The sequence below is a fragment of the Orcinus orca genome, chromosome 19 (genome assembly GCF_937001465.1).
Source record: "Orcinus orca chromosome 19, mOrcOrc1.1, whole genome shotgun sequence".
Classification (NCBI taxonomy): domain Eukaryota; kingdom Metazoa; phylum Chordata; class Mammalia; order Artiodactyla; family Delphinidae; genus Orcinus; species Orcinus orca.
Window position 1 is genome coordinate 41,581,768 of NC_064577.1, and position 13,584 is coordinate 41,595,351.

General features: G+C 40.8%; 1 pseudogene; it reads left to right on the forward strand.

Annotated features, from left to right (window-relative positions):
• The first annotated feature begins 1,252 nt into the window (after nucleotides 1-1,252).
• LOC125962185 (ribonuclease P protein subunit p30-like) lies at nucleotides 1,253-12,158 on the forward strand (annotated as a pseudogene).
• Nucleotides 12,159-13,584: the final 1,426 nt, after the last annotated feature.

Below are 13,584 nucleotides of genomic sequence, written 5' to 3' on the forward strand. Positions count from 1 at the left end.
CAATGAGCAAAAGAACTTATTTCCTCATTTGAAATAGAATACTGACCAAGGGTTTTGTTCAAAATGGGTCGAACCAAGGACTTCCCTGGTGGTCCAGTGGTTAAGACTCCGCGTTCCCAATGCAGGGGGCCCGGGTTCCATCCTTGGTCAGGGAACTAGATCCCACGTGCGGCAATTAAAAGATACCACATGCCTGCAACTAAACATCCCGCGTGCTGCAAAGACCTGTCGCAGCCTAATTAATTAATTAAACAACAAGCAAAATAGGTCGAACCCTATGAAATTGCCGATATTCCAGCTGTTTGACCCACAAACAGCCTGAATATGACGACTTCACTGACAATTGACAAAGATACACAGGACAGCCTGACGGTATAGAGCTGGCAGGCTTCCCTTCTTGACGGGAAGCTGGAGATGCAGGACATAAACCTTCTGGCCTCACAATTTTCCCCAGGGCAGCCTCTGAATTCCTCTGACAATGAAAGTAGAGGCTAGAATTTTAAAGTATTTTTGCTCATTTAGGCAACTCTACTCCACGTGATGCATAAACATTTTTTAATTAGGTTTTTTTTTTCTTTTTAACGCAAACATCCTAATAAAGGAGCTTCAGGGAAAAGGAGAGTTTTGACATCATGATCTCACATTGCCTCATTCTTTGTTTGCTAAGAGGTGAAGTAAAACCCCTATCGACTGTCACTGACTGCAGGGGGGGCCATGCTATGGAGACCAGGGGTGGTTGAGGTTTGCAGAGATGCAGACAAGTGCCACAGACCAAGTATTACGAGGGCAGGGACTTCTGATTTGAAGTGGGAGAATCTGGGAAGCTAAAACATTTTAAAAATCTGAATACTAAGCAAATTAACACGTAGACTTGTTAAGCCATCTGAGTTTTGCAATAAAATCAATGTGAATATGGATTTCATGACCACAATGTCCTAGATAATAAGTACTCCTGTGGGCTCCTTTTTCAGGAGTGTCAGTTACAAGAGTCACAAAAACCGCAAGAGTTATAGGAAGGCTTTGAAGTAAACTAACAATGAACGTAGAAGGGTAGGACAGCAACGCTGTCACACAACAGTCTTAGAACTTAGCAGGACCTTGAAGGCAAATTCCAAGTAGACTTATTTGAACGATCAAGTCAGGAGAAAGTAGGGGTGCCCATATCCTGAGCCGGTCCAATGCTTTGATACATTCCTTAACGTGTCCATGATGGCTTAAGGCAATGGTCCCCAGGTTAAAAACACAAAGAACCATGGCTTCTGAGTACTTGGATTTGAAGGAACTGTGGCCAAATGCCATCCTCCAGGACAGGAACACTGAACACAGTAAAAGCCTGAATATATCCTTAGCCTATAACATCAAGCCCCCAGGGGATTCCAAGGTGCCTCTGAAGGAAGGGAACCACTGGGTCAAAGGGTTTCTCTTGAGTCTAATTATAATTCAATATAAGCTTGAGGATTTTTAACTACAAAAAGAGAAAAAAAGTTTTTAACTACAAAAAGAGAAAAAATCATTGTAAGAGCAAAGCAGAAAGCCAATCATCCAGCAGAGTGAGCGAGAGGTAAATAAATGTGGTACTGCTTTCAAAGCCATAAAATGGGATCTTAAGACTTAAGAGCCCAAATGATGCATTTTATCTGCAATGATCTTATTTCCTGAAAGATAAAGAAACTTGGTCACAGTAACACGGAGAATAAAACCCTGAGAATCTTGACTCCTCGTCCTGTGTTCTTTCCCGGGACGAAGCTGACGTGAAATGATTCTTTCATGCTCATTTACCTAAAGAAACATGCCATCAAATTCCTTGTGTAGCGAAAGGAACATAGTAAAATACATTTTAATTGTCGGTAGACACCATACAAACAGGAAGGATTTTTAAGAAAAATACAAAGAAATTTCTTCCTCTTTAAAACAGATAAATTGGACCTCTCATACTCATTCATGCACTTATTAACCATCAACTGTGTACTTGCTGTGTCAGACACTGTATCCAGTCCTCACCTAAGATCCCTCCATAGCCCTGTACTGAAGTTTGGGATATTTTAGCCCCTTCTTAAGATAGTCCATTTCGTGGGATCCAATACTGGGTATTATTGTGCTGTGTTTCCTTATGTGGCTGTCAGTGTTCCACACTTGTGGCTGTAGGTGTACCCTTGTATTTACAGCAGATATGAAGGAGATAATATTTCCAGATGGGCTTTCCAGAGTCACTGCACTTTATAGGCTTATTCATTCAACACATTTGTTGGCAAAGTCCTCAAACTTCAAGGTTCAGAAATTTGACTTTATCAGTCTGGTTGATAGGAGTTAAGGGAATGGAGTCATATAAACTGCATTAACACGAGATCCTGTAACCAAGCAGGACCCTACGGGGCCTTCCTGGGACAGATTCCCCCATGTCTTCCACCTACCTCTTGTTTGTAGAAAAACGTTAGCCTCCTAGGCCTTTCCCAAGTTCCAGAGAATAAACTTAACCAGAGAGTGAGAAAAAACAGAAACAAAGGAAGGCAAGCAAGACAAAATAATACATTAGCCATTAAAGTCAAGGACCTTTAGTTCCTCCTCAGGGGCGATAGATAATATTCTGAGCCATATCCTTGATCTGTTTTGCAGACACTGAAACCCTCACTGGGTGGAAGAAGTTAACTCCATGTTGACCACAAAAAACAGATCCCAGACCGGTTGGAACCAGAAGGTTGATGATGTTGATTCCTGTGTACCTCACCACCAACCAGCCAGAAGAATGGCCATGAGCTGATTGCTCACCCCACAACCCTCTCCCTCACCCTGTCTTTAAAAAGCTTTCCCTGAAAGCCATCAGGGAATTCGGGTCTTTTGAGCACTAGCTACCTAGACTCCTTGCTTGGTGCCTGCACTTTCCTTCACCACAACCCAGTGTCAAAAGATTGGCTTTACTGCCCATGGGCAAATGGACCCAAGTTTAGTTCAGTAACAATTCCTATGCATTTTCTATTTTTTCTTTTTTTTAAAAAGAATTTTATTTATTTATTTTATACAGCAGGTTCTTTTTACTTATCCATTTATACTATTAGTGTATATATAGCAATCCCAATCTCCCAATTCATCACACCATCCCCACCCCCACCCAGCCATGTTCCCCCCTTGGTGTCCATATGTTTGCTCTCTACATCTGTGTCTCTATTTCTGCCCTGCAAACCGGTTCATCTGTACCATTTTTCTAGGTTCCACATATATGCATTAATATACGATATTTGTTGTTCTCTTTCTGACTTACTTCACTCTGTATGACAGTCTCTAGATCCATCCACGTCTCTACACATGACCCAATTTTGTTCTTTTTTATGGCTGAGTAATATTCCATTGTATATACGTACCACATCTTCTTTATCCATTCATCTGTCAATGGGCATTTAGGTTGCTTCCATGACCTGGCTATTGTAAATAGTGCTGCAATGAACATTGTGGTACATGTCTCTTTTTGAATTATGGTTTTCTCAGGGTATATGCCCAGTAGTGGGATTGCTGGGTCATATGGTAATTCTAGTTTTGGTTTTTTAAGGAACCTCCATACTGTTCTCCATAGTGGCTGTATCCATTTACATTTCCACCAACAGTGCAAGAGGGTTCCCTTTTCTCCACACCCTCTCCAGCATTTGTTGTTTGTACATTTTCTGATGATGCCCATTCTAACTGGTGTAGTTTTGATTTGCATTTCTCTAATAATTAGTGATGTAGAGCAGCTTTTCATGTGCTTCTTGGCCACCTGTATGTCTTCTTTGGAGAAATGTCTATTTAGGTCTTCTGCCCATTTTTAGATTGGGTTGTTTGTTTGTTTTTTTTTTGGATTTTTAATATGGAGCTGCATGAGGTTGATTATATATTTTGGAGATTAATCCTTTGTCCATTGATTCGTTTGCAAATATTTTCTCCCATTCTGAGGGTTGTCTTTTCATCTTGTTTATAGTTTCCTTTGCTGTGCAAAAGCTTTTAAGTTTCATTAGGTCTCATTTGTTTATTTTTGTTTTTATTTCCATTACTCTAGGAGGTGGGTCAAAAAAGATCTTGTGATTTATGTCAAAGAGTGTTCTTCCTGTGTTTTCCTCTAAGAGTTTTATAGTGTCCGGTCTTAAATCCATTTTGAGTTTATCTTTGTGTATGGTGTTAGGGAGTGTTCTAATTTCATTCTTTTACATATAGCTGTCCAGTTTTCCCAGCACCACTTATTGAAGAGGCTGTCTTTTCTCCATTGTATACCCTTTCCTCCTTTGTCATAGATTAGTTAACCACAGGTACATGGGTTTATCTCTGGGCTTTCTATCCTGTTTCATTAATATATATTTCTGTTTTTCTGCCAGTACCATATTGTCTTGATTACTGTAGCTTTGTAGTATAGTCTGAATTCAGAGAGTCTGATTCCTCCAGCTCCGTTTTATTCCCTCAAGACCGCTTTGGCTATTCGGGTTCTTTTGTGTCTCCATACAAATTTTAAGATTTTCTGTTCTAGTTCTGTAAAAAATGCCATTGGTAATTTGATAGGGATTGCATTGAATTTGTAGATTGCTTTGGGTAGTATAGTCATTTTCACAATGTTGATTCTTCCAATCCAAGAACACGGTATATCTCTCCATCTGTTTGTATCATCTTTAATTTCTTTCATCAGTGTCTTATAGTTTCTGCATACAGGTCTTCTGCCTCCTTAGGTAGGTTTATTCCTAGGTATTTTATTCTTTTTGTTGCAGTGGTAAATGAGAGTGTTACCTTAATTTCTCTTTCTGATTTTTCACCATTAGTGTATAGGAATACAAGAGATTTCTGTGCATTAATTTTGTATCCTGCTACTTTACCAGATTCATTGATTAGTTCTAGTAGTTTCCTGGTGGATATTTAGGATTCTCTATGTATAGTATCATGTCATCTGCAAACAGTGACAGTTTTACTTCTTCTTTCCCAATTTGTATTCCTTTTATTTCTTTTTCTTCTCTGATTGCTGTGGCTAGGACTTCCAAAACTATGTTGAAAAATAGTGGCAAGAGTGGACATCCTTGTCTTTTTCCTGATCTTAGAGGAAATGCTTTCAGTTTTTCATCATTGAGAATGATGTTTGCTGTGGGTTTGTCATATATGGCCTTTATTACGTTGAGGTAGGTTCCCTCTATGCCCACTTTCTGGAGACTTTTTATCATAAATGGGTGTTGAACTTTGTCAAAAGCTTTTTCTGCATCTATTGAGACGATCATATTGTTTTTATTCTTCAATTTGTTAATATGGTGTATCGCATTGATTGATTTGCGTATATTGAAGAATCCTTTCATTCCTGGGATAAATCCCACTTAATCATGATGCATGATCCTTTTAATGTGTTGTTAGATTCTGTTGCTAATATTTTGTTGAGGATTTTTGCATCTATATTCATCAGTGATATTGGTCTGTAATTTTCATTTTTTATAGTACATTTGTCTGGTTTTGGTATCAGGGTGATGGTGGCCTCATAGAATGAGCTTGGGAGTGGTACTTCCTCTGCAGTTTTTGGGAAGAGTTTGAGAAGGATCGGTGTTAGCTCTTCTCTAAATGTTTGATAGAATTCACCTGTGAAGCCATCTGGTCCTGGACTTTTGAGTTTTGGAAGATTTTAAATCACAGTTTCAATTTCATTACTTGTGATTGGTCTGTTCATATTTTCTATTTCTTCCTGTTTCAGGAAGTTGGAAAGTTATACCTTTCTAAGAATTTGTCCATGTCTTCCCAGTTGTCCATTTTATTGTCATAGAGTTGCTTGTAGTAGTCTCTTATGATGCTTTGTATTTCTGAGGTGTCTGTTGTAACTTCTCCTTTTTCACTTCTAATTTTATTGATTTGAGTCCTCTCCCTCTTTTTCTCGATGAGTCTGGCTAATGGTTTATCAATTTTGTTTATCTTCTCAAAGAACCAGCTTCTGGTTTTATTGATCTTTGCTATTGTTTTGTTTCTATTTCATTTATTTCTGCTCTGATCTTCATGATTTCTTTCCTTCTACTAACTTTGGGTTTTGTTTGTTCTTCTTTCTCTAGTTCCTTTAGGTGTAAGGTTAGACTATTTATTTGAGATTTTTCTTGTTTCTTGAGGTAGGCTTGTATTGCTATAAATTTCCCTCCTAAAACTGCTTTTGCTGCATCCCATAGGTTTTGGATCATCGTGTTTTTGTTGTCATTTGTCTCTAGGTATTTTTTGATTTCCTCTTTGATTTCTTCAGTGATCTCTTTGTTATTTAGTAACATATTCTTTAGCCTCCATGTGTTTGTGTTTTTTACATTTTTTCCCCTGTAATTGATATCTAGTCTCATAACATTGTGGTCAGAAAAGATGCTTGATACGATTTCAATTTTCTTAAATTTACTGAGGCTTGATTTGTGACCCAAGATGTGATCTATCCTGGAGAATGTTCTGTGCACACTTGAGAAGAAGGTGTAATCTGCTGTTTTTGGATGGAATGTCCTATAAATATCAATTAAATCTATCTGCTCTGTTGTGTCATTTAAAGCTTGTGTTTCCTTATTAATTTTCTGTTTGGATGATCTGTCCATTGGTGTAAGTGAGGTGTTATAAAGTCCCCCACTATTATTGTGTTACTGTCTATTTCCTCTTTTATAGCTGTTAGCTGTTGCCTTATATAATGAGGTGCTCCTATGTTGGGTGCATATATATTTATAATTGTTATATCTTCTTCTTGGATTGATCCCTTGACCATTATGTAGTGTCCTTCCTTGCCTCTTGTAACATTATTTTAAAGTTTATTTTATCTGATATGAGTATTGCTACTCCAGCTTTCTTTTGATTTCCATTTGCATGGAAAATCTTTTTCCATTCCCTCACTTTCAGTCTGTATGTGTCCCTAGGTCTGAAGTGGGTCTCTTTTAGACAGCATATACATGGGTCTTGTTTTTGTATCCATTCAGCGAGGCTGTGTCTTTTGGTTGGAGCATTTAATCCATTCACGTTTAAGGTAATTATTGATATGTATGTTCCTATTACCATTTTCTTAATTGTTATGGGTTTGTTTTTGTACATCCTTTTCTTCTCTTGTGTTTCCCACTGAGAGAAGTTCCTTTAGCATTTGTTGTAGAGCTGGTTTGGTGGTGCTGAATTCTCTTAGCTTTTGCTTGTCTACAAAGCTTTTGATTTCTCCATCGAATCTGAACTTATTCATTTTCAGTGGAAGTGGTGTTGGTGTTGGTGCTTTCCCATTATCCGTTGCACCCTTGTCTCATGATCAATGTGCCAACAAACTAAACTAGATATCAGAAAATTGTTTGGTGATCATGGAATAAAGGCAAAGGCTGTGAATAGCCTCGAAAGGCATTTTTCTAGGGAGTGTGAAAGTTGCTCCAGTACCAAGTACCACTCTGTTGTGATGAGAATACCATCTCTGCCAGATGGCATCTGTTGCACAATATACTGTTGTGTGTTCCATGCCCCACCTATTTTCCACTTTCGCCAGGTGCTTCCATGTACATCCACCTGCAAGCCCTAAGCTAGCCTCTCCGCCTAGGCTGTGAATCCCCGAGGGGAGAAGAGGCTTACTCATATTTGTACCTGGATGACATTAAGTCTCGTAATTTCTAGTGACCAGAGGGGCAGATGGAAGGATAGATGGACTGGGTGGATGCATGAATGAAAAGAAATTCCAGTTGCTCAGGCTCTGCCTGGGTTTCCAGAATCTAAGCTCCTGACCCCATTTGGGAGATGTTAAGGGTCTCACTCTGAATCATTACTAATTTGTTCTTTAGCTTTTATTTAATTTCTTTGCATTCAAAACTAGGTGTGTCTGTTACCACTGATACTACTTTCCTCCTCTCAAATAATGATTATAAAGAAAAATATACATTTGAAAAGGTAGTATATTATCTATTCTGTTAATTTAAAGTCAGTATTTATCAAGGGGGAGACGGTTGGGGGAGGGATGGAGTGGGAGGTTGGGGTTAGCAGATGTAAGCTATTATATACAGAATGGATAAACAACAAGGTCCTACTGTATAGCACAGGGAACTATATTCAATATCCTATGATAAACCATAATGGAAAAGAATATTTAAAAAAAGAATGTATAACTGAATCACTTTGCTGTACAGCAGAAATTAACACAACGTTGTAAATCAAATATAATTCAATGAAAAAACGAATTGGGAAAAAATAAAATCAGTATTTATAATGTGTAGTCTATAAATCTCTTTTTAACTATATAGGGGATCACTCTACAAAGTTCAATGGCTTCCCATATTACACAGAGTAAAAGCCAGAGTCTTTGCAAGACAAAGCCGTCTGCACTGCATCGCCATTTACCTCTGACCTCTTTTCCTACCACTCTCCCTTCCATCCTTCAGCACCAGCTCTGGGTCACCCGCTGCTCCACCCACTCTCACACCTCTGGACCTTTGCCCTTGGAAGGTCCCTCACCCCATTCAACTATCACTTCCAGTGAAGCCAGTCCTAATTACTCTATACACAAATGCACCATCCCTAACACCAACCCTAAATCCAGGCCCCTTCATTTGTCTCCATAGCATGGATCATCCTCTGAGATGCTCTCTTCACCTCTGGCCCCCTCCTGTGAATTTAATTTCCATGAGGGCAGAAATTTAGGGTGTTTTTTTCTGTTTTTTTGGGGGGGTGCTTACTGCTGTATCCCCAGTGCCTACAACAAGGTCTGGCACACACTTAAAGTATTTATAAATATTGTGAATAAATGAATGAATGAGTGAATGAATGAATGAATGTGTAGAACATCAAATATCCTACAAGACTCATACTAAACAATAGCAGTCCCTGGTCTCCCCACTCCTGAATCTTCCTCTCCAAAATCATTTAACTATTTCTGGTATTAACCTGTACATTTCTGAAGAACATGCTTGTACTGCTATTTCTTGATTATACAACTTAAGATATTAGAGACCCAACTTCCTATTGTGGAAGATAATACAGGATTCTTATACAACCCAAGACCCCCAGTCCCCACTTCTTCACCTTCCTAGTAGAATTATATCACATTATCTTATAATTTACTTATATGGCTCTTGTCTATATCCCTCTAGATGCAATGATACAATTGGATATATCAATACAATTGATTGATACAATACAATCCCTCTAGATACAATTCTAGCTAGAATGAGGCTCCATAAACAGAAATTTGTGTCTGTTTTGCTCACTGAAGTATCCTTATGACCTAGAACAATGTCACACTCGTAGTAGGTACTGAATAAATATTTGTGGAATAAGTGAATTATTTCTCAGCTTTACAGTATGTGACTTGCCCACAAGTCACTCATTACTGCATTCTCAGGATGCACTGGCTGTCCCCCACGTCCCTTCGGGTTGCCTGGCTGGTTGGGCACTGCACTGGCATGTGGCCACCACCAGATAACATCTAATAACTCCCTTTCATCCAGTTGTACTTGGGAATCTCTCCTCTATATCCTGAACTTTTCATTAACACTTACACTGACTGACTTATAATTACTGACATTAATCAGCTTCTCCAACTAGGCTACAGCCTCCTTGGCATCATGGAGTGTCTTGGTCATCTCTGAGCCCCATTGTCTTTCACAGCATCAGACCTATTGTAATAGATTCTCAAGAAGTTCTGAATGAAGGACACACAGCCCTGCTTGCCACTTTGAAGCAAGAGAGAAACAACTTCCTGTCCCAGGGGAGCCCTTATGACAAGACACTCTCACTATTTACAGAAATAAAGTGATGATCAACTGATTTTTCCTCTCACTATACACTTCCCAGGGCTAACTAATGCCAGGTCATTTCATTCACTTCATTTTTCAACCATTTCGCTTCTTTCTATTCCTTTTTCTTGCTCAAGTCTCCATCAAAAATAAAAATAAAACGTGGGCTTCCCTGGTGGTGCAGTGGTTAAGAATCCACCTGCCAATGCAGGGGACACAGGTTCAAGCCCTGCTCCGGCAAGATCCCACATGCCACGGAGCAACTAAGTCCGTGCGCCGCAGCTACTGAGCCTGCACTCTAGAACCCGCGAGCCACAACTACTGAACCCCGCATGCCTAGAGCCCATGCTCCACAACAAGAGAAACCACCACAATGAAAACCTGGCACACTGCAACAAAGGGTAGCCCCTGCTCGCCACAACTAGAGAAAGCCCACATGCAGCAACAAGGACCCAATGCAGCCATAAATAAATAAAAGTTAAAAAATAAACATAAATTTCAACTAAGAGTTAAATCAGTCAGAGTACCATGGCTTCTTTCAAGGTTAGAAATGTTGTCTTTCTGAAATGTCTGATTCAACATTAAGCTCTGTAGGCATGGCGGCGTTTGCGGATTTGGACCTGTGGGAGGGTTCCAACCCGAAGGCGCTGGGCTCGTGGAGAATGCCGCTCAGCTGGGCTATTCAGTTGTTGCCATCAATCATGTTGTTGAATTTAAGGAAACAAAACAGGAAATTGAAAAACCAGTAGCTGTTTCTGAACTCTTTACAACTTTGCTAATTGTACAGGGAAAATCAAAACCGATTAAGATTTTAACTAGACTGACAATTATCATTTCAGATCCATCTCACTGCAATGTTTTTGTTTTTGTTTTGTTTCTTTTGGCGGTACGCAGGCCTCTCACTGTTGTGGCCTCTCCCGTTGCGGAGCACAGGCTCCGACGCGCAGGCTCAGCGGCCATAGCTCACGGGCCCAGCCACTCCACGGCATGTGGGATCTTCCCGGACCGGGGCACGAACCCATGTCCCCTATCATTGGCAGGCGGACTCTCAACTACTGCGCCACCAGGGAAGCCCCACTGCAATGTTTTGAGAGCAACTTCTTCAAGAGTCTGGCTGTATGATATCGTTGCAGTTTTTTGAAGACAGAAAACCTTTTTCCTATTGCTTGTACACATTTAGATGTGGATTTAGTCTGCATAACTGTAACACAGAAGCTACCATTTTACTTCAAAAGACCCCCTATTAAAGTGGCAATTGAGTGAGGTGTGGGCTTTGAACTTGTCTATAGCCCCCCTGTCAAAGACTCCACAATGAGAAGGTACACAGTTTCCAACGCCCTCAATTTGATGCAGGTCTGCAAAGGAAAGAATGTAATTATATCTAGTGCTGCTGAAAGGCCTTTAGAAATAAGAGGCCCATACGATGTGGCAAACTTACAGTTGTTGTTTGGGCTGTTGGAAAGTGACACCAAGGCTGCAGTGTCCACCAACTGCCAAGCGGTGCTTCTGCATGGAGGGAGAAGCTAGAAAAACTGCTTTTGGAATTATTTTCACGGTGAAGAAATCTCGGACATCAGAAGTAGATGATGAAAAGAATAATAATAATAAATAAATAAATAAAAGAAGTAGATGATGATTCTCTTCCGGCCTGCAAGGAAGCCAAGTGTGAGGACTGAAACGAGTCCCCCTTCTCTGTCAACACTCCCTTCTGCCATCTGAGAACCCATCAGCCACAACAGAATAGGAACCTCCTTATGATTCACTATTTTCACTTGGAGCTAGATATCAGTGGTCTGTAAAAGCAGTCTTATATTTAAGCCATTAAAATAACAAAACCTGAGAGATTAAGATGGCGAAGTAGAAGGATGTGCTCTCACTCCCTCTCGCGAGAGCACCGGAATCACAACTAACTGCCGAGTAGTCATCGACAGGAAGACACTGGAACTCACCAAGGAGGATACCCCACATCCAGAGACAGAGGAGAAGCCACAATGAGATGGTAGGAGGGGCTCAATCACAATAGAATCAAATCTCATAACTGCCGGGTGGGTGACTCACAAACTGGAGAACGCTTATACCACAGAAGTCCACCCACTGGAGTGAAGGCTCTGAGCCCCACATCAGGTTTCCCAACCCAGGGGTACAGCAATGGGAGGAGGAATTCCTAGAGAATCAGACTTTGAAGGCTAGCGGGATTTGACTGCAGGACTTCGACAGGACTGGGGGAAACAGAGACTCCACTCTTGGAGGGCACACACAAAGTAGTGTGTACGTCGGGACCCAGCGGAAGGAGCAGTGACCCCATAGGACTGAACCAGGCCTACCTGCTGGTGTTGGAGGGTCTCCCGCAGAGGTGGGGGGTGGCTGTGTCTCACCAAGAGGACAAGGACACTGGCAGCAGAAGTTCTGGGAAGTACTCCTTGGCGTGAGCCCTCCCAGAGTCTGCCATTATCCCCACCAAAGAGCCCAGGTAGGCTCCAGTGTTGAGTCACCTCAGGTCAAACAACCAACAGGGAGGGAACCCAGCCCCAGCCATCAGCAGACAAGGGGGTTAAAGCTTTACTGAGCTCTGCTAACCAGAGCAAAAGCCAGCTCTACCCACCACCAGTCCCTCCCATCAGGAAACTTGCACAAGCCTCTTAGATAGCCACATCCACCAGAGGGCAGACAGTAGAAGCAAGAAGAACTACAATCCTGCAGCCTGTGGAACAAAAACCACATTCACAGAAAGACAGACAAGATGAAAAGGCAGAGGGCTATGTACCAGATGAAGGAACAAGATAAAACCCCCAAAAAACAACTAAAGTGGAGACAGGTAACCTTCCAGAAAAAGAATTCAGAATAATGATAGTGAAGATGATCCAGGACCTTGGAAAAAGAATGGAGGCAAAGATAGAGAAGATGCAAGAAATGTTTAATGAAGACCTAGAAGAATTAAATAACAAACAAACAGACATGAACAATACCATAACTGAAATGAAAACTACACTAGAAGGAATCAATAGCAGAATAACTGAGGCAGAAGAACGGATAAGTGACCTGGAAGACAGAATGGTGGAATTCACTGCTGCAAAACAGAATAAAGAAAAAAGAATGAAAAGAAATGAAAACAGCCTAAGAGACCTCTGGGACAACATTAAACACAACAACATTTGCATTATAGGGGTCCCAGAAGGAGAAGAGAGAGAGAAAGGACCCGAGAAAATATTTGAAGAGATTATAGTCGAAAACATCCCTATCGTGGGAAAGTCCAGGAAGCACAGAGAGTCCCATACAGGATAAACCCAAGGAGAAACACGCCGAGATACACAGTAATCAAATTGGCAAAAATTATAGACAAAAATTATTGAAAGCAACGAGGGGAAAATGACAAATAATATACAAGGGAACTCCCATAAGTTAACAGCTGATTTCTCAGCAGAAACTCTATGAGCCAGAAGGGGGTGGCACAGTATACTTAAAGAGATGAAAGGGAAGAACCTACAGCCAAGATTACTCTACCCGGGAAGGATCTCATTCAGTTTCAACGGAGAAATCAAAAGCTTTGTAGACAAGCAAAAGCTAAGAGAATTCAACACCAACAAAACCAGCTCTACAACAAATGCTAAAGGAACTTCTCTAAGTGGGAAACACAAGAGAAGAAAAGGACGTACAAAAAAACCCCCATAACAATCAGGAAAATGGTAATAGGAACATACGTATCAATAATTACCTTAAATGGGAATGGATTAAATGCTCCAACCAAAAGACACAGGCTCACTGAATGGATACAAAAACAAGACCCATATATATGCAGTCTAAAAGAGACCCACTTCAGGGCTTCCCTGGTGGCGCAGTGGTTGAGAGTCCGCCTGCCGATGCAGAGGACACGGGTTCGTGCGCCGTTCCGGAA